At 28.4% G+C, this 19433-nt stretch overlaps 2 pseudogenes; both read left to right on the top strand.

Moving 5' to 3' along the window:
• The first annotated feature begins 356 nt into the window (after positions 1 to 356).
• Positions 357 to 9207, top strand: LOC150022973 (serine carboxypeptidase-like 35; annotated as a pseudogene).
• A 680-nt stretch (positions 9208 to 9887) lies between these two features.
• Positions 9888 to 11307, top strand: LOC150022972 (serine carboxypeptidase-like 35; annotated as a pseudogene).
• The last annotated feature ends 8126 nt before the right edge of the window (positions 11308 to 19433 follow it).

The raw sequence follows: 19433 nt of genomic DNA, 5'->3' as shown, positions 1-19433 counted from the left end.
TTTTTTTAGTATAATTCCTAAAAGTTTGTTATATAATATATAATAACCTTAAACGAATGAAAAGAACATTCGAATAGACAATAGTTTTGTAAAAAAGATATTTGAACACCTAACAATACAAAAAAAATAAAAAAAATCCAATTAACTAGCCATCAAGATTTCAGTTGGCAATTCAACACTAACAAAATCACGAGTCTTTCTTCCTGCAACTCCATACCTTCTTCTCTCACCTCCATAAACTTTCAAATTTCCAAAAATGCCCCAATATAATATTTCGGATTACATAATCCGGAAATCTTATTTAGCTTCTAGATTATGTAATCCGAAAGTATTTTCGTATTACAAGAAGGATAAAAATGTATTTTCGTATTGTGAATGAAGATGGCAGAAGAAGATATGAAGGTGCAGGAAAGAAACAGTCCAAAATCACTCGTAATACTGAATGCATTAGTATTGGGCATGGTGCAATTGATGGTGTGGAAGTAGGAAGTATGGGTGAGAAAAGCCCAATAACATTATATGGCATAGTGATCTAACATAACAATATTATATCATTGTTTACAACAAAGTCTTCTCATAATTCAACACAAGTATAAAGAAATCGTAATGTATTTATCAGTTGTTCTATTAGTTTAGCATTTCACAAGTATAATAAATATGAAACTTCTTCACACCAAATTCTCTTTAATAGTAAGAATCATGTGATTATTTTTTTTGATATAAATAGAAATATAAAAGATAAGGATAATTTGTGTTGGGTAAACTTTTTAAAATTCAATCTATCATTGACACAAACTCAGTATTTTTCAAAAATCATCTTTGACCTTTATAATTATTTATTTTGTGAAAAACAGAAATATGTCGTGCTTCTTCCATTATCCCTACAGATACTATTTACCACCTATGAGTTTATATTCGCACTACCAACCCTTAAAAGGTTGTGCTACTCTGCCTAGCCCAGCATTTTTGCTATTCGTCACCCCGCTATATAATATCCCCACCACCTTTTCTAGAAAACTTTGTGCCAGTTCTATTGTAATCTGGTTGTGCATCTCCCTCGATAACCCTAACTCGTGGCCAATTTTAGTAAGTGAGAAAAAAACAAAACTTTATTAAAGTAATGGCTAAAACATGTTATGATGGAACAAAAATTCATTAAAAAAAAAGTGATAGTATGAGAAAATTAGCCAAAATGTTGATTAATGAGCACCTAAGAATAATGAAACTTAAATAAAGTTTCTACATGTAATAAAAGACGGTTATGGAAAAGTTTTCATTGTTATGAAAATTGTAACATATAATGTATGATAGAATAAAAATGCATTAAAGAAAAATGATAGTGTCAAAAAATCAACCATGTCATTGATTAATGACCACCTAAAAATAATAAAACCTAAATAAAGTTTCTACTATAATAAAAGACGGTTATGGGTAAGTTTAAAGGTATGTAATTTGATTATCTCATTATTTAATACTCTAATAGTCCACCTTACAATATTTATTTTTTAAGGATAATATTTTAAATATCTGTATCTTAATATTTTTATCCCTTAATTAAAAAAACTTGTTAGACCAGAAAATACACATGTGGAGAAAGAAGTTGGGTGAAAATATATAAATATTTTAAGGTTATTGTTAGACAAGAAAAATGCCCACTCAAAAAAAAAGGCCGTGCGACCAAAATAAATTATTATCGCCAAAATAAATTAATATCGTTCCGTGCGACTAAAATAAATTATTATCGTCCCGTGTGACCAAAATAAATTATTCAAAATAAATTATTATCGTTTCATACGACCAAAATAAATTATTATTGTCCCTTATGACCAAAATAAATTATTATTGTCCCTTACGACCAAAATAAATTATTATTGTCTCGTGCGACCAAAATAAATTATTATCGCTCTGTACGATTAGAATCAATTATTATCGTCTTGCTCAAAATTGTTATAGCTCGTGCGATCAAAATTGTTATTATTGCACCGTGCGATCAGAATCGTTATCTATCTGTGCGATCAAAAAATAAATTATTGTTGTCTCGTACCTCAGAACTTTTATTGTCCCGTACAATCATAATTATTATGATCGTCATGTGCGATCAGAAATGTTTTAGAAATATTATGTACATTTCAAAAATATTTCTTTAATGGATTCGTTACAAAATTTAGAACTTCTTATGAAAATATTTACATATAATATTTAATTTTAACACTTATTAAATATAAAAAATTACATAATCTCATTTTTTTTTATTTTAGCATAAAAAATTAATTATTTTTTTAAAGAGCATCCCATATTCTATCACCAAATCTTATTCTCTCCTTAAGCCCTTCCACAATTGCCTTTCACAAGTGCCGGTTGCTGTTACTTCTCTCCCTGACGTTCTTTCACAGTCCCGTACCAAAATAAATTATTATCGTGCGATCAAAATAAATTATTATCGCTCCGTGCGATCAAAATATTTTTTGTTCGGTTAACTAATTAAATTAACTAATCCAGTAATAATATTTCTGAAGCACTGTAATAAAAAAATGGAATGATCCAAGAAAGACAGTTTTGCCAATGATTCAGAAGCTCTTAGGTGCCTCTTTACGCATTTGGATGTATAGGTATATTAACTTACATAATTAAAGTATAGTACTTGAAAAAGTTTGAGAAAATTTTGTTTTGAATGTATTTTAATTGTAATATTTGTGCTTGCAGTGGAGACACTGATGGCAAAGTTCCACTATTATCAACAAGATACGGCTTAAGTGGAGAGCTTGGTTTGAAGGAAGACAAATAGGCGGGTGGGTGGAGGAGTATGAAGGTGGTCTTACTTTTGCCACCATTAGAGGTGCTCGCCACCAAGTTACTAATTTTGCACCACAACAAACTCTTTCTATCGTTTTCCATTTCCTCTCTTCTCAATCCCTTCCATCTTTTCCCTTCTAATTTACCCCATCTATAGGTAAACTTTATCATTTTAATTACACAATATTTATATTTATATGGTATGGTTGTAAGAAAAAATATATGAGTTTCTTATATAATATAGTAATTGAACTTTTGTGAACATTTATGTTTAAGAAATATTTTAAATTGAAAAATGATTTATTACTCGTTAGTATTTCAAAAATAATTAAAACTTATAATTATATATAACATATTTTCACAAATTTTTGGTAAAATAGTCATTTTAGACTTGATAGTCAAAAGTCTTTATCATCATTTAAATTTGTTGAATTTTATTCTGAAAACAACAAACATTGGACCAGAATTGTTATCGCTTGGGCGACCAAAATAAATTATTATGGTCGTCGTGCGACCAAAATAAATTATTATGGTCCCGTGCGACCAAAATAAATTATTATGGTCCCGTGCGACCAAAATAAATTATTATGGTCCCGTGCGACCAAAATAAATTATTATGGTCCGTGCGACCAAAATAAATTATTATTGTCCCATACGACCAAAATAAATTATTATTGTCCCCTACGACCAAAATAAATTATTATCGCCTTCTGAATTTTATTTTTTTCTGTGCTCATAAATATCATTGTAACTATCATAGTGGGAATTACGGGAATAAAATATTCCCATCAACAACCCGCAAATGATAGAGTGACAAACTTGTCGGGACAACCACCGGTTAATTTTAATCACTACCGATTATATTAAACTAAGAGCTGAAGAAGAAAAAAATAATCTTTTACTGATTTTTTTAAGCTGAAAATGCTTCATGGGATAAACCTCTCCTATTGTGACTCAATTGAGATATACATGGATCCATTGTAAATCACTTTTATTTCTTCATTTTAATTCATTTTCATATATTTGTAAAAAAATTGTTAGATATATTAATTTGTTGATATACTTGTATATTGTTTATTTGGTAGGACCTGGTTGTTCCTCTATTGTTTTTGGAGCAGTACGCTTGGTCCATTTCTTGTAGATGGCCATTAGCGTCTTAAGTTTAACCAATTTTCTTGGAATCAAGGTGTATAATTTTATTATTTTATTTTTAATTTTAAATATTATTTATTTAATTATTTGTATATAATTTTGACTGTGTTGTTTCAATTTTGCAGTTGCAAATATCATATTCTTGGAATTATCGGCTTTTCTTACACCAATAATTCCAAAGACTTAAGTAATGTTAATGATGAAGTTTTCTAAAAAAGGTGGTGTAGATATTATTTTATCACCACAGAGCTCTGTGTGATCAAAATAAAGTATTATCGCTTCGTGCGATCAAAATAAAGTATTATCGCTTCGTGCGATCAAAATAAATTATTATCGCTCCGTGGTATCAAAATAAATTATTATCACTCCGTGCGATCAAAATATTTTTTGTTCTGTATTTTAGGAACTTTGGAGTAAGCTGCCGTTATCGGATACGATCCATGTGGAGTTATTCACGTGGAAAAGTATTTCAATAATAAGGATGTGCAGAGGGTTATTCATGCCAATATAAGTAGTCAGACTTATCTTACACCCAGGTACTTATTCACTGCTATTTAACTAATTAAATTAACTAATCCAGTAATAATATTTTGGTGATGAAGTACTGTAATAAAAAAATGGAATGATCCAAGAAGCACAGTTTTGCGAGTGATTCAGAAGCTCTTAAGTGCCTATTTACGCATTTGGATGTATAGGTATATTAACTTACATAATTAAAGTATAGTACTTGAAAAAGTTTGAAATTTTTTTGTTTTGAATGTATTTTAATTGTAATATTTGTGCTTGCAGTACGGATGGCAAAGTTTCACTATTATCCACAAGATACGGCTTACAAGAGATAAAATTGAATGTAACGAAAGAGTGGAGAGCTTGGTTTGAAGGAAGACAAGTAGGAGGGTGGGTGGAGGAGTATGAAGGTGGTCTTACTTTTGCCACCATTAGGGGTGCTGGCTACCAAGTTCCTATTTTTACACCACAACAAGCTCTTTCTATCTATTCCCATTTCCTCTCCTCTAAATCTCTTCCTTCTTCTTCCTACTAATTTATCCTATTTATAGGTAAACTTTATCATTTTAATTAGACAATATTTATATTTATATGGTATGGTTTTAAGGAAAAATATATGAGTTTCTTATATAATATAATATTTGAATTTTTGTGAACATTTATGTTTAAGAAATATTTTAAATTGAAAAATGATTTATTACACGTTAGTATTTCAAAAATAATTAAAACTTATTTATAACATATTTTCACAAATTTTTGGTAAAATAGTCATTTTAGACAAAAGTCTTGATCATCATTTAAATTTGTTGAATTTTATTCTGAAAACAACAAACATTGGACCAGAATTGTTATCGCTCGGGCGACCAAAATAAATTATTATGGTCGTCGTACGACCAAAATAAATTATTATGGTCCCGTGCGACCAAAATAAATTATTATTGTCCCATACAACCAAAATAAATTATTATTGTCCCCTACTACCAAAATAAATTATTATCCCCTTCTGAATTTTATTTTTTTCTGTGCTCATAAACATCATTGTAACTGTCATAGTAGTGGGAATTACGGTAATAAAATATTCCCATCAACAACCGCAAATGATAGGGTGACAAACTTGTCGGGACAACCACTGGTTAATTTTAATCACTACTCCGACTATATTAAACTAAGAGCTGAAGAAGAAAAAAATAATCTTTTACTGGTTTTTTTAAGCTGAAAATGCTTCATGGGATAAACCTCTCGTATTGTGACTGAGATATTCATGGATCCACTGTAAATCACTTTTATTTTTTCATTTTAATTCATTTTCATATATTTGTAAAAAAATTGTTAGATATATTAATTTGTTGATATACTTGTATATTGTTTATTTGGTGGACCTGGTTGTTCCACTATTGTTTTTGGAGCAGTAGAAGAGCTTGGTCCATTTCTTGTAGATGGCCATCAGCGTCTTAAGTTTAACAAATTTTCTTGGAATCAAGGTGTATAATTTTATTATTTCATTTTTAATTTTAAATATTATTTATTTAATTATTTGTATATAATTTTGACTGTGTTGTTTCAATTTTGCAGTTGCAAATATCATATTCTTGGAATCACCTATTGGTATCGGCTTTTCTTACACCAATAATTCCAAAGACTTAAGTAATGTTAATGATGAAGTTTTCAAAAACCGGTGGTGTAGATATTATTCTATCACCAAAGCTTATTCTCTCCCTTAGGCCCTTCCACAATTGTCTTTCAAGTACCTGTTGCTTTACTTCTCTCTGACGATTGTCTTTCAAGTACCTGTTGCTTTACTTCTCTCTGACGCTCTTTCACAAGTCGTGTACCAAAATAAATTATTATCGCTCCGTGTGATCAAAATAAAGTATTATCGCTTCGTGCGATCAAAATAAAGTATTATCGCTTCGTGGGATCAAAATAAATTATTATATATCAAAATATTTTTTGTTTTGTATTTTAGGAACTTTGGAGTAAGCTGCCATTATCGGATACGATCCATGTGGAGTTATTCACGTGGAAAAGTATTTCAATAATAAGGATGTGCAGAGGGTTATTCATGCCAATATAAGTAGTCAGACTTATCTTAAACCCTTTGCAGGTACTTATTCTCATATATATATATATATATATATATATATATATATATATATATATATATATTCACTGCTATTTAACTAATTAAATTAACTAATCCAGTAATAATATTTTTGTGATGAAGTACTGTAATAAAAAAAATTTCAGAAGCTCTTAAGTGCATGTTTACGCATTTGGATGGATAGGTATATTAACTTACATAATTAAAGTATAGTACTTGAAAAAGTTTGAAATTTTTTTGTTTTTAATGTATTTTAATTGTAATATTTGTGCTTGCAGTGGAGACACTGATGGCAAAGTTTCACTATTATCAACAAGATACGGCTTACCAGAGATATAATTGAATGTAACGAAAGAGTGGAGAGCTTGGTTTGAAGGAAGACAAGGAGGAGGGTGGGTGGAGGAGTATGAAGGTGGTCTTACTTTTGCCGCTGGCTACCAAGTTCCTATTTTTGCACCACAACAAGCTCTTTCTATCTTTTCCCATTTCCTCTCTTCTAAATCCCTTCCATCTTCTCCCTTCTAATTTACCCTATCTATAGGTAAACTTTATCATTTTAATTAGACAATATTTATATTTATATGGTATGGTTTTAAGAAAAAATATATGAGTTTCTTATATAATATAGTAATTGAATTTTTGTGAACATTTATGTTTAAGAAATATTTTAAATTGAAAAATAATTTATTACTCGTTAGTATTTCAAAAATAATTAAAATTTATTTATAACATATTTTCACAAATTTTTGGTAAAATAGTCATTTTAGACTTGATAGTCAAAAGTCTGGATCATCATTCAAATTTGTTGAATTTTATTCTGAAAACAACAAACATTGGACCAGAATTGTTATCGCTCGGGCGATCAAAATAAATTATTATGGTCGTCGTGCGACCAAAATAAATTATTATGGTCGTCGTGCGACCAAAATAAATTATTATGGTCCTGTGCGACCAAAATAAATTATTATTGTCCCATACAACCAAAATAAATTATTATTGTCCCCTACGATCAAAATAAATTATTACCGCCTTCTGAATTTTATTTTTTTCTGTGCTCATAAACATCATTGTAACTATCATAGTGGGAATTTCGGCAATAAAATATTTCCATCAACAACCGCAAATGATAGGGTGACAAACCTGTCGGGACAAGCACCGGTTAATTGTAATCACTACTCCGACTATATTAAACTAAGAACTGAAGAAGAAAAAAATAATCTTTTACTGCTTTTTTAAAGCTGAAAATGCTTCATGGGATAAACCCCTCGTATTGTGACTCAATTGAGATATTCATGGATCCACTGTAAATCACTTATATTTCTCCATTTTAATTCATTTTCATATATTTGTAAAAAAATTGTTAGATATATTAATTTGTTGATATACTTGTATATTGTTTATTTGGTAGGACCTGGTTGTTCCACTATTGTTTTTAGAGCAGTATAAGAGTTTGGTCTTGTAGATGGCCATTAGCGTCTTAAGTTTAACAAAATTTCTTGGAATCAAGGTGTATAATTTTATTATTTCATTTTTAATTTTAAATATTATTTATTTAATTATTTGTATATAATTTTGACTGTGTTGTTTCAATTTTGCAGTTGCAAATATCATATTCTTGGAATCACCTATTGGTATCGGCTTTTCTTACACCAATAATTCCAAAGACTTACGTAATGTTAATGATGAAGTTTTCTAAAAAAGGTGGTGTAGATATTATTCTATCACCAAAGCTTATTCTCTCCCTTAGGCCCTTCCACAATTGTGCCTGTAGCATTACTACTCTCTGACGCTCTTTCACAAGTCGTGTACCAAAATAAATTATTATCGCTCCGTGTGATCAAAATAAAGTATTATCGCTTCGTGCGATCAAAATAAATTATTATCGTTCCGTGGGATCAAAATAAATTATTATCACTCCGTGCGATCAAAATATTTCTTTTTCTGTATCTTAGGAACTTTGGAGTAAGCTGCCATTATCGGGATACGGGATACGATCCATGTAGAGTTATTCACGTCGAAAAGTATTTCAATAATAAGGATGTGCAAAGGGTTATTCATGCCAATATAAGTTGTCAGACTTATCTTACACCCTTTGCAGATACTTATTCATATATATATATATATATATATATATATATATATATATATATATATATATTTCACTGCTATTTAACTAATTAAATTAACTAATAATATTTTGGTGATGAAGTACTGTAATAAAAAATGGAATGATCCAAGAAGCACAGTTTTGCCAGTGATTTAGAAGCTCTTAGGTGCCTGTTTACGCATTTGGATGTATAGGTATATTAACTTACATAATTAAAGTATAGTACTTGAAAAAGTTTGAAAAAATTTTGTTTTGAATGTATTTTAATTGTAATATTTGTGCTTGCAGTGGAGACACTTATGGCAAAGTTTCACTATTATCAACAAGATACGGCTTACAAGAGATAAAATTGAATATAACGAAAGAGTTGAGAGCTTGGTTTGAAGGAAGACAAGTAGGAGGGTGGGTGGAGGAGTATGAAGGTGGTCTTACTTTTGCCACCATTAGCGGTGCTGGCCACCAAGTTCCTATTTTTGCACCACAACAAGCTCTTTCTATCTATTCCCATTTCCTCTCTTCTAAATCCCTTCCATCTTCTCCCTTCTAATTTACCCTATCTATAGGTAAACTTTATCATTTTAATTAGACAATATTTATATTTATATGGTATGGTTTTAAGGAAAAATATATGAGTTTCTTATATAATATAGTAATTGAATTTTTGTGAACATTTATGTTTAAGAAATATTTTAAATTGAAAAATGATTTATTACTAGTTAGTATTTCAAAAATAATTAAAACTTGTTTATAACATATTTTCACAAATTTTTGGTAAAATAGTCATTTTAGACAAAAGTCTTGATCATCATTTAAATTTGTTGAATTTTATTCTGAAAACAACAAACATTGGACCAGAATTGTTATCGCTCGGGCGACCAAAATAAATTATTATGGTCGTCGTGCGACCAAAATAAATTATTATGGTCCCGTGCTACCAAAATAAATTATTATGGTCCCGTGCGACCAAAATAAATTATTATTGTCCCCTACGACCAAAATAAACTATTATCGCCTCCTGAATTTTATTTTTTTCTGTGCTCATAAACATCATTGTAACTATCATAGTGGGAATTACGGGAATAAAATATTCCCATCAACAACCGCAAATGATAGGGTGACAAACTTGTCGGGACAACCACCGGTTAATTTTAATCACTACTCCGACTATATTAAACTAAGAGCTGAAGAAGAAAAAAATAATCTTTTACTGGTTTTTTTAAGCTGAAAATGCTTCCTGGAATAAACCTCTCGTATTGTGACTCAATTGAGATATTCATGGATCCACGGTAAATCACTTATATTTTTTCATTTTAATTCATTTTCATATATTTGTAAAAAAATTGTTAGATATATTAATTTGTTGATATACTTGTATATTGTTTATTTGGTTTTGGAGCAGTAGAAGAGCTTGGTCCATTTCTTGTAGATGGCCATCAGCGTCTTAAGTTTAACAAATTTTCTTGGAATCAAGGTGTATAATTTTATTATTTCATTTTTAATTTTAAATATTATTTATTTAATTATTTGTATATAATTTTGACTGTGTTTCAATTTTGCAGTTGCAAATATCATATTCTTGGAATCACCTATTGGTATCGGCTTTTCTTACACCAATAATTCCAAAGACTTAAGTAAGGTTAATGATGAAGTTTTCTAAAAAAAGGTGGTGTAGATATTATTCTATCACCAAAGCTTATTCTCTCCCTTAGGCCCTTCCACAATTGTCTTTCAAGTGCCTGTTGCTTTACTTCTCTCTGACGCTCTTTATCAAGTCCTGTACCAAAATAAATTATTATGGCTCCGTGTGATCAAAATAAAGTATTATCGCTTCGTGCGATCAAAATAAAGTATTATCGCTTCGTGCGATCAAAATAAATTATTATCGCTCCGTGGGATCAAAATAAATTATTATCACTCCGTGCGATCAAAATATTTTTTTTTTTGTATTTTAGGAACTTTGGAGTAAGCTGCCATTATCGGGATACGATCCATGTGGAGTTATTCACGTGGAAAAATATTTCAATAATAAGGATGTGGAGAGGGTTATTCATGCCAATATAAGTAATCAGACTTATCTTACACCCTTTGCAGCTACTTATTCTCATATATATATATATATATATATATATATATATATATATATATATATATATATATTCACTGCTATTTAACTAATTAAATTAACTAATCCAGTAATAATATTTTTGTGATGAAGTACTGTATTAAAAAAATGGAATGATCCAAGAAGCACAGTTTTGCCAGTGATTCAGAAGCTCTTAGGTGCCTGTTTACGCATTTGGATGTATAGGTATATTAACTTACATAATTAAAGTATAGTACTTGAAAAAGTTTGAAATTTTTTTGTTTTTAATGTATTTTAATTGTAATATTTGTGCTTGCAGTGGAGACACTGATGGCAAAGTTTCACTATTATCCACAAGATACGGCTTACAAGAGATAAAATTGAATGTAACGAAAGAGTGGAGAGCTTGGTTTGAAGGAAGACAAGTATGAAGGTGGTCTTACTTTTGCCACCATTAGAGGTGCTCGCCACCAAGCTCCTATTTTTGCACCACAACAAGCTCTTTCTATCTTTTCCCATTTCTTCTCTTCTAAATCCCTTTCATCTTCTCCCTTCTTATGGTAAACTTTATCATTTTAATTAGACAATATTTATATTTATATGGTATGGTTTTAAGGAAAAATATATGAGTTTCTTATATAATATAGTAATTGAATTTTTGTGAACATTTATGTTTAAGAAATATTTTAAATTGAAAAATGATTTATTACTATATTTATAACCTATTTTCACAAGTTTTTGGTAAAATAGTCATTTTAGACTTGATAGTCAAAAGTCTTGATCATCATTTAAATTTGTTGAATTTTATTATGAAAACAACAAACATTCGACCAGAATTGTTATCGCCGGTGTGATAAAAATTGTTATCGCTCGGGTGACCAAAATAAATTATTATGGTCGTCGTGCGACCAAAATAAATGATTATGGTCCGTGCAACCAAAATAAATCATTATGATCTCGTGCGACCAAAATAAATTATTATGGTCCCGTGCGACCAAAATATATTATTATCGTCCCGTGCGACCAAAATAAATTATTATTGTCCCTTACGACCAAAATAAATTATTACCGCTTTGGTTAAAATTGTAAATATTTTTACCTTTTTTTAAAATTTCTATAATTGATTACTATAATTATTTTTTTGCTTTAAATTCTAAATTAATTTCAAGACAATAACAGGTTTGAGAGAATATGCAGTGCAATGCTGGGATACAGTGGGGGCGATAATTTATTTTGATCGCACGGAGCGATAATAATTTATTTTGATCGCACGGACAATGTTTGTTGTTTTTCAACAGATTTAAATGATAATCAAGGGTTTTGACTATCGAGTCTAAAATGGCTATTTTTATCATATGATTGTATAATAAAATTGTTGGCATTTCTTATTAAAAAAATGTAAAAATATTTACAATTTTAAGCAAAATGATAATAATTTATTTTGGTCGTATGGGACAATAATAATTTATTTTGGTCGTATGGAACGATAATAATTTATTTTGGTTGCACGACGACCATAATAATTTATTTTGGTCGCTCAAGCGGTCAAATATTTGTTGTTTTCAGAATAAAATTCAACAAATTTAAATGATGATCAAGACTTTTGACTATCAAGTCTAAAATGACTATTTTTATCTAGTCTTCAATTTTCGGTTTTCATATTCTGCTATGTTTTTTTAGATTCTAAAAATTCATAGAAATTCAAGGTAAGTAGGCTTTTTTTTGGCTTTGGTATTTTAGGTAGTCGGCCTTACAATGGTGAGATGTTGTTGGATTTTAGCCCCATGGATTCATCTTCTAAACACATTATTCTGTAAATTTCCTTGTCTTTTGCTTCTTCTCACTTTTCTATGTCTTTTCTCGTGCATGATTATTTTTTATGTATGCATTAATAAAAATGTAAATCAATATCATATTGTAACCCAAAAAGTATGATGCAAACAGAAAATGATAATAATATTATTAAATAAATAAATAATATATATATTTTTTAAAATTGTCATTATCTTTGTTTTTGAACGACCACATTTCGTTTCTAAAAAGAGAAAAAACATGGTAAGAGGTGAATTAGGAAGTTGTTAATATTTTAGTGAAAGAAAATAGATAATTGAAAATTATGGTTGAGTGGGAAAATGATCTGAAAAAATAAATAAATTAACATGTTCGAAAGAATGAGGTTGAATTTGAATTTGGAAACTTAGTCACACCAAATAGTTAGTTACCAAAATAATTAAGTAGTCTACAGATACGAGAAGCACTACAAATCTTATGCCTTGTACAAAATAAATAATTATAAACGTCCAAGATGATTTTTGTAAAAAGATAAATTTGTCCCAATGAAAAATGCACTAATCCAATGTTTTTATGTTATTTTTTATATTAGATTACATACGCGTATTCTCATACAAGTTTCTAAAATTTATTTAGGTATAATGTCAAAATGGGTGCTAAATACCAAAACCAATGAGTGAATTGAAAAGGCACACACGTTTGGACAAAAGGAAAGCTAGTGGTGTATAAATAAAATCTAGGGCTACAAATAGGAAAATCTTGCCCAGCCAAAAAAACCCAGGTTTTCTAGAAAAGATTGTGGAATAGTATAAAACGGGTGTGGAATAGCAAAAGAGTTGGGCTAGGCCGAGGAGCCCATGCCTTTTGGGAATTGTAGTGCCGACATAAAGTCAAAGGCTGTAAATAGTAACCATTGCGCTAGCCTATTGGCCCACGTATTCTATTGGCCCACGTATTTTTATCCGTAAGCAACGATCAGTTCCGGATATTTTTATCCGTAAGCAATGAGCAATTCCAGATATTTTTATCCGTAAATAAAGAAGACAAGGGCATTTTAGGATTTTTAAAAGTGTGTCGGGTGCCAGTCACAATTGATCGGGTGCAGGAAGCAATTGCCAATGGCATAACTGCTGGGAGCCGAATGTGCCTTTTTTAGCCAATTTGGTGCGGATATAAAACGTAATGTTAGCAAATAGAAAAACTGATATTTCAGTCCAATGGGCCCAACATTTTTTAGAACCGAGGGTATGGAAAAATGAAAAAAGGGGTTTCAAAAGTAAAATATTACATAAAAGTAATATTAATAAATTACTTAGCAATAAGAAAAATATTAATAAACCAAATTTACTTAGCAATAAGCAAATAAAAATAAACCAAATTTAAAGACTTAAAAAGTATAAATAAATCAATTATTTTTTTTTATTAGATTCGCAAATAATCAATTCTTATGTCAAGAGATAATAAATTATGAGGCTCAAAATTTTCAAGTTCTAAACTTATGGGAAGTTATTGAATATTTTGTCTAAATTTAATCTTATTATATGGTCAGGTTTATGAAGTTATAATACTCATATTATTGTTTATGCACAAGATATTTTTATTTTTATATTAGTTGAGTCTAGTTCTACTTGAGTTGCATCCTAATTGAGTTTTTGTTATGTAAATTTGTTTTAGAATTTGTTTAGCAAAAATAATTCATTGAACGAAACTAATTCATTGAACATTTCAAAATATAATTCCCATATTTATGATATTAAAATATATAAATAGGCATTTTAAAAATAAAAAACCATTTAAAAAAAAAGGAAATCGTGTGAAAAAATAAATGTTACGATTTATTAAATTAAAATTATGAATAATACACATACATTTCAGGAAAATAATCAATTTACAAGTATCTTAATTAGTTTTAATTATTTTACTACATAAAAGATAATGCTAAAAATTTAATAAAAAAAAGCAGATAAAACACATATATATATATATATATATTAATGAAATTATATATAATATAACACTAGATATTTCAAAATTAATGAACGATATATACACCTATGAATCACTTTTTCTGAGAGTCACACTTCATTTGTTAGTGTTACTGCTACGTGAATCACTTTTCCTGATAATCACACTTCATTTGTTATTGTTACTTCTACACCCGTGAATCACTTTTTTTTTAGAGTCACACTTCATTTGTTAGTGTTACTGCTACGTGAATCACTTTTCTTGGAAATCATACTTCATTTGCTAGTGCTACTGCTACATCCGTGAATCATTTTTCCTAAGAAGCACACTTAAATAATAATCTTATTATAACTATTTAATAAATAAATTACATCCTTATATTGATACTTAATTTATTTTTATAATTTATAATTTATTACATGTAAAATAAATATATTATATTACATATTAAATATTTAAATTGAACAATAATTTGTTATTTGGTGGTATTTACAAAATAATTATAATTATAAATAACATATGTTCTCATAAATTTTAGGAAATTGATATAATTTTGTATATACTAAATTATAAAATAATAATAATAAAAAAATAAGTATCAATATAATAACCACAAAATCATCAATAAAACAAAATGTTCTGAAGAAGATTTTTTGTACAAGTAATTACTTTTTTGTTTTATTCATTGTGTCATTCTAATGTCACAACTGTTATTTAAGTAATTGGATAAAATATTTATTTAAAAATTATTATATTAGTTTGTTTTAATAAAGCATTATTTTAACTAATTAACTTTTATATATAGAAATTTCCTCTAATGTAATCTGGTTTTTTATAATGTTAGAGAAAATTTATGGTTCTTCATTTACGGTAAAGATAAGGATTTTAGTTCTTTATAAAGTAAAAGTTAGGGTTTAACAGGCTTGCTTCAGCTGGTCCATCATATTTCTATTTGTCCTCCAATTTTTCATATCTGCACACCCCTTTTCGAAAAGTCAGGACCTATTCGATTGGCCCAGTTTTTCTTTTATTTCTATTTATACACCCACAATTTTTTATTTTTGAAAAAGTTTAGTCATATATTTCTGCTACTTCTCACCTATTCCTTTATATATACCATCACAAACCTCTTTTCGGTGAAAAAAAATAAAAATTGGCTCTAAATTTAGATATCCATGTGATTGCTACCTTATTGTGATTTATTAAAAATAATAATGGCTTGAATAGTTTTATGCATCACCTTCTAATCAATTTTTTTTAAAGTTCAAAAAATTATTTTTTTTCTGAATCTTATTTTTCTTAAACTACTTTTTTATAATATATTTATTTCAAATCATAGTCAATTTTAATTTATATATATAAACTATAGAAATAGCAACTGCAAATTTCATTTTATGAAGACGAAAATACTCCTCTCTTATAGGCATGTTGGGATTAAGAGGGTGAATATTAGATATTATAATTTTTTCAAAAAAATTCGAAAACAATTTCTGAAATATCTTCTAAAAATAAAATAAAAATTAATTAAAATAATGCTCAAATAAAATAAACAAATATGGGAAATTTTAAATAAACATTTACATAAACTATTTACCCAATTACTTAAATAAAATTTGTAACACTAAAGTGGCATGACAGAACCAATGAAAATAAGAACAAAATAAAATAGATCACCACCATGAAAAAAAATAAAAATTAAACAACAGAGAATCACTTGTAACAAATATCATATTTAGAAAATAATTATTGTTAAAATAATAGTTTAAGGTTGATTACTGCTTATCATATTTAGAAAACAATTATTGTAAAATAATAGTTTAAGGTTGATTAGTGCTTAAAATCATGAAGACTTTAACTAATCGCCACTCAACATCGCTTTAACTACATCGCCACTCAATATCGCTAAGTCTTTTTTCACGATTTTATACAATTTTAATATAATTGCTACTACGGAAATTTTGTTAATGATTGCTTATAGTTCAAACTTCTATCATTTTCTTCAATAAAATTCTTAATCAAATCATACATTTTGTTTTTCGTTGGCTTACAAAACATAGTAAAACAAATTATGCCAACACGTAGAAAATTGTAAACAAATTATGATGTTAATTTTTTCATTGTCACTCATAATAAAACAGAACACTCATGCATTAAAGTTCTTACAAAAGTATTAATATGGATCGGGATAATGGAATATGGTAGAATTAATTTGAAAAAAAAACAAAATTGAAAATATTGAAAAATAACAAGAGATATAAATTTTAAAAAAAATAGCATATATGAAAATATATTTTGAACTCAAAATTAATATTTGAGTTTCAGAAGAATTTGCAATTAAGTTTCACAATTTGAAATTAATTTTTCTGTTTTCAATTAAATAAAAAAATAATATTATTAAAAATGCTAATTTTATACTTAGAGTTTGATTTTCTTCAAAGGTCTCAAGCAAATCAAGATATATGAATATGCTGATAAAAAAATATATATAAATATAATAAATATAATAGTAGTAATGTGTCCGCATAAAAATTATGGGATTATAATGTGACGTTCATATTGGATCCATTGAACTAAAATGGTTGTTGGCTAACAAACAAATTTAATATTGTACTAACATGATGAAAGTAAAATATGAAAAATACTATTTATTCTAAATCGATGTATAAGTTTGAATTACATACATAAAACAATTGTTGCATGAATTTATTTAATTCTTATCAAAGCTTCATGGTTGACCGTGAGAACGAGTTTTTTTACCAAAAAACCTGTGAGAACGCTTACCAGAAGACCTGTGAGAACGCTTAACTTGACTGCAATAAGAAAATTTCGATGAGAAAACACAAACCAGTTGAATCCACATCTATAAATAATCTTGAAATGAAGTTTTCTTAAAATCACAACAAGAAAACTCCAGATTATAATTCTTTTGCATTGACATTATCTTCTCTTCAATTAAGATTTTTTCTTTCATCCAGTTATAATGGGACCTTACATGCTGAAAGTATTATATGTTCTTCTGCTTTTACTGCATGACTCGGGATTTGGTCTCGGATTCAAAAGCTCAATGAGAAATGCTTGATCAAAAGTTCTTTGGCATGCATATGCTTTCCTATTAGGAAACACTTATCGATCCATCAAATAAGTCATGGGATGAGGAAACCTGTAGAGCCCTCCGCTTAAAGGCTAACAAGTTGCCTTCCAATCCACGTCAGTCGTCACCGTTCCACTGGTCACACCATCTTAAAATCTTGACTTGACTACAAATGTTAATAAAAATTGTGACTTTACCACAAATTTCTATAAAAATCGTAACTTTAGCATAAATGTTGATAAAAAATTTAACTTGACTAAATTTTAATAAAAATCTTAATTTTACCACAAATTATATTTTTACATGAGTGTTGTTATATTGACAATTATCCACAAGATTATATATGGAAATAGAAACAACTTTTCTTTTACATGAAATAATTTAAGCAAATCGGTCATAACAATTTGTGTTCTTCCTTAACATATTTCTCTCAAATGGCATGTTTTGGAATAAAGTAACGTTAATCCACACTAATAATCCTATATTTCACATATTGAAAACAGAAAGTATATGACTTGTTTATGCGATAAATACACACAAATCCATAGAATTTGTGATGAGTTTTGTTACATCATCATCTGGCTTTCCAGAACAGTTTCCCATGAGTGAGACAAAGTGATAATGCTAAAACTGTGACAACAACGGAAGTCTATGTGATGTGATTGAAAAATGACATTGCTGAATAAGACTACTCCACAATACTTTATAATAATATTACTATAATATTTTAAATTAAAAATAAAAAGAATAAAAATATTAATTTAATTGTTTTTTAAGTATTTGTTTGTACTGTATGCACTCTTAACGTATCATGGGTCTGAGGAGAAGTTGAAAGGGTGTTGATATCAACACTGTGAAAACACACACTTCACGTTATAATAAACCGTGTTAAATATATGTTTTTAGTATTGGTGTCAACAAAACTTTTTCAAATTGGAAAGAAAGGACTTGAAGCAGAGAAATTTAATTAGCGAAAGAGAAAAAAAATGAATTGTAAAGTGAATATTGTCAAGTTTTTAAAAAGAATATAATTTCAGTCAAAACATCTGACACGAAACTACGTTTCAACCAAAGTTTTAATATAAATTGATGTTTGATGAAGTTTGGAAGAAAAAGGTGAATGAAGAGAAATGAAAGTGTTAGACCAGGAGCCATGATGAAAGCTGAATGAAGACAATGAAACAAGGGAGAGTCACTTTTCCAATTATGGATGAGAAATTGCTTGTACGTGTTAAATCAGAAACTGGGTCCAAAAAGGCTCCAAAAATATGCTTACTTGATGCGACCGTTTCAAGTTTTTTCACATTAGCCAATTCCCTTGTTTCAAATTGAAAAAGCAAAGTGTTGAGAAGAGTTGAACGATTAGTTATAGCAAAGGCATGGATGTGAGAAATTGTTGGCATTGATGCAAGAGAAACATCATCCAATCACGGATGGAGCTTGATACAATGTTCCCTGCTCCTACCGCATATTATTGAATAATTTTAATTCATTATTATTATTATTATTATTATATATAATTATGTTATGTTAAAACGTAACATAATTATCTTATACAAGGTAACATAATAGGTCAAAAAAATAACCAACTATACCATATTCATAATCGATCATATTTTTTTAATATTTTAATTTTTAAAATCGTTACACATATGTATTAACAGGACAAGAGTAGGGTCATTTTAGTTTATTCTCCCTAATTCTTAAATTTGATCATTGTTTTCAATTTTAAAATTAGCAGACAACTTTCACATGCTCCAGATTTGTGTACCATGCTTTTACTCTAGTCAAGTCACCATCATAGTTTCTTCATAACATTTTTTTGTCTTGTTATATCAACTTT

The sequence above is a fragment of the Phaseolus vulgaris genome, chromosome 11 (genome assembly GCF_051622355.1).
Source record: "Phaseolus vulgaris cultivar YP4 chromosome 11, ASM5162235v1, whole genome shotgun sequence".
NCBI lineage: Eukaryota > Viridiplantae > Streptophyta > Magnoliopsida > Fabales > Fabaceae > Phaseolus > Phaseolus vulgaris.
This window is presented reverse-complemented; position numbering and strand designations above follow the sequence as displayed.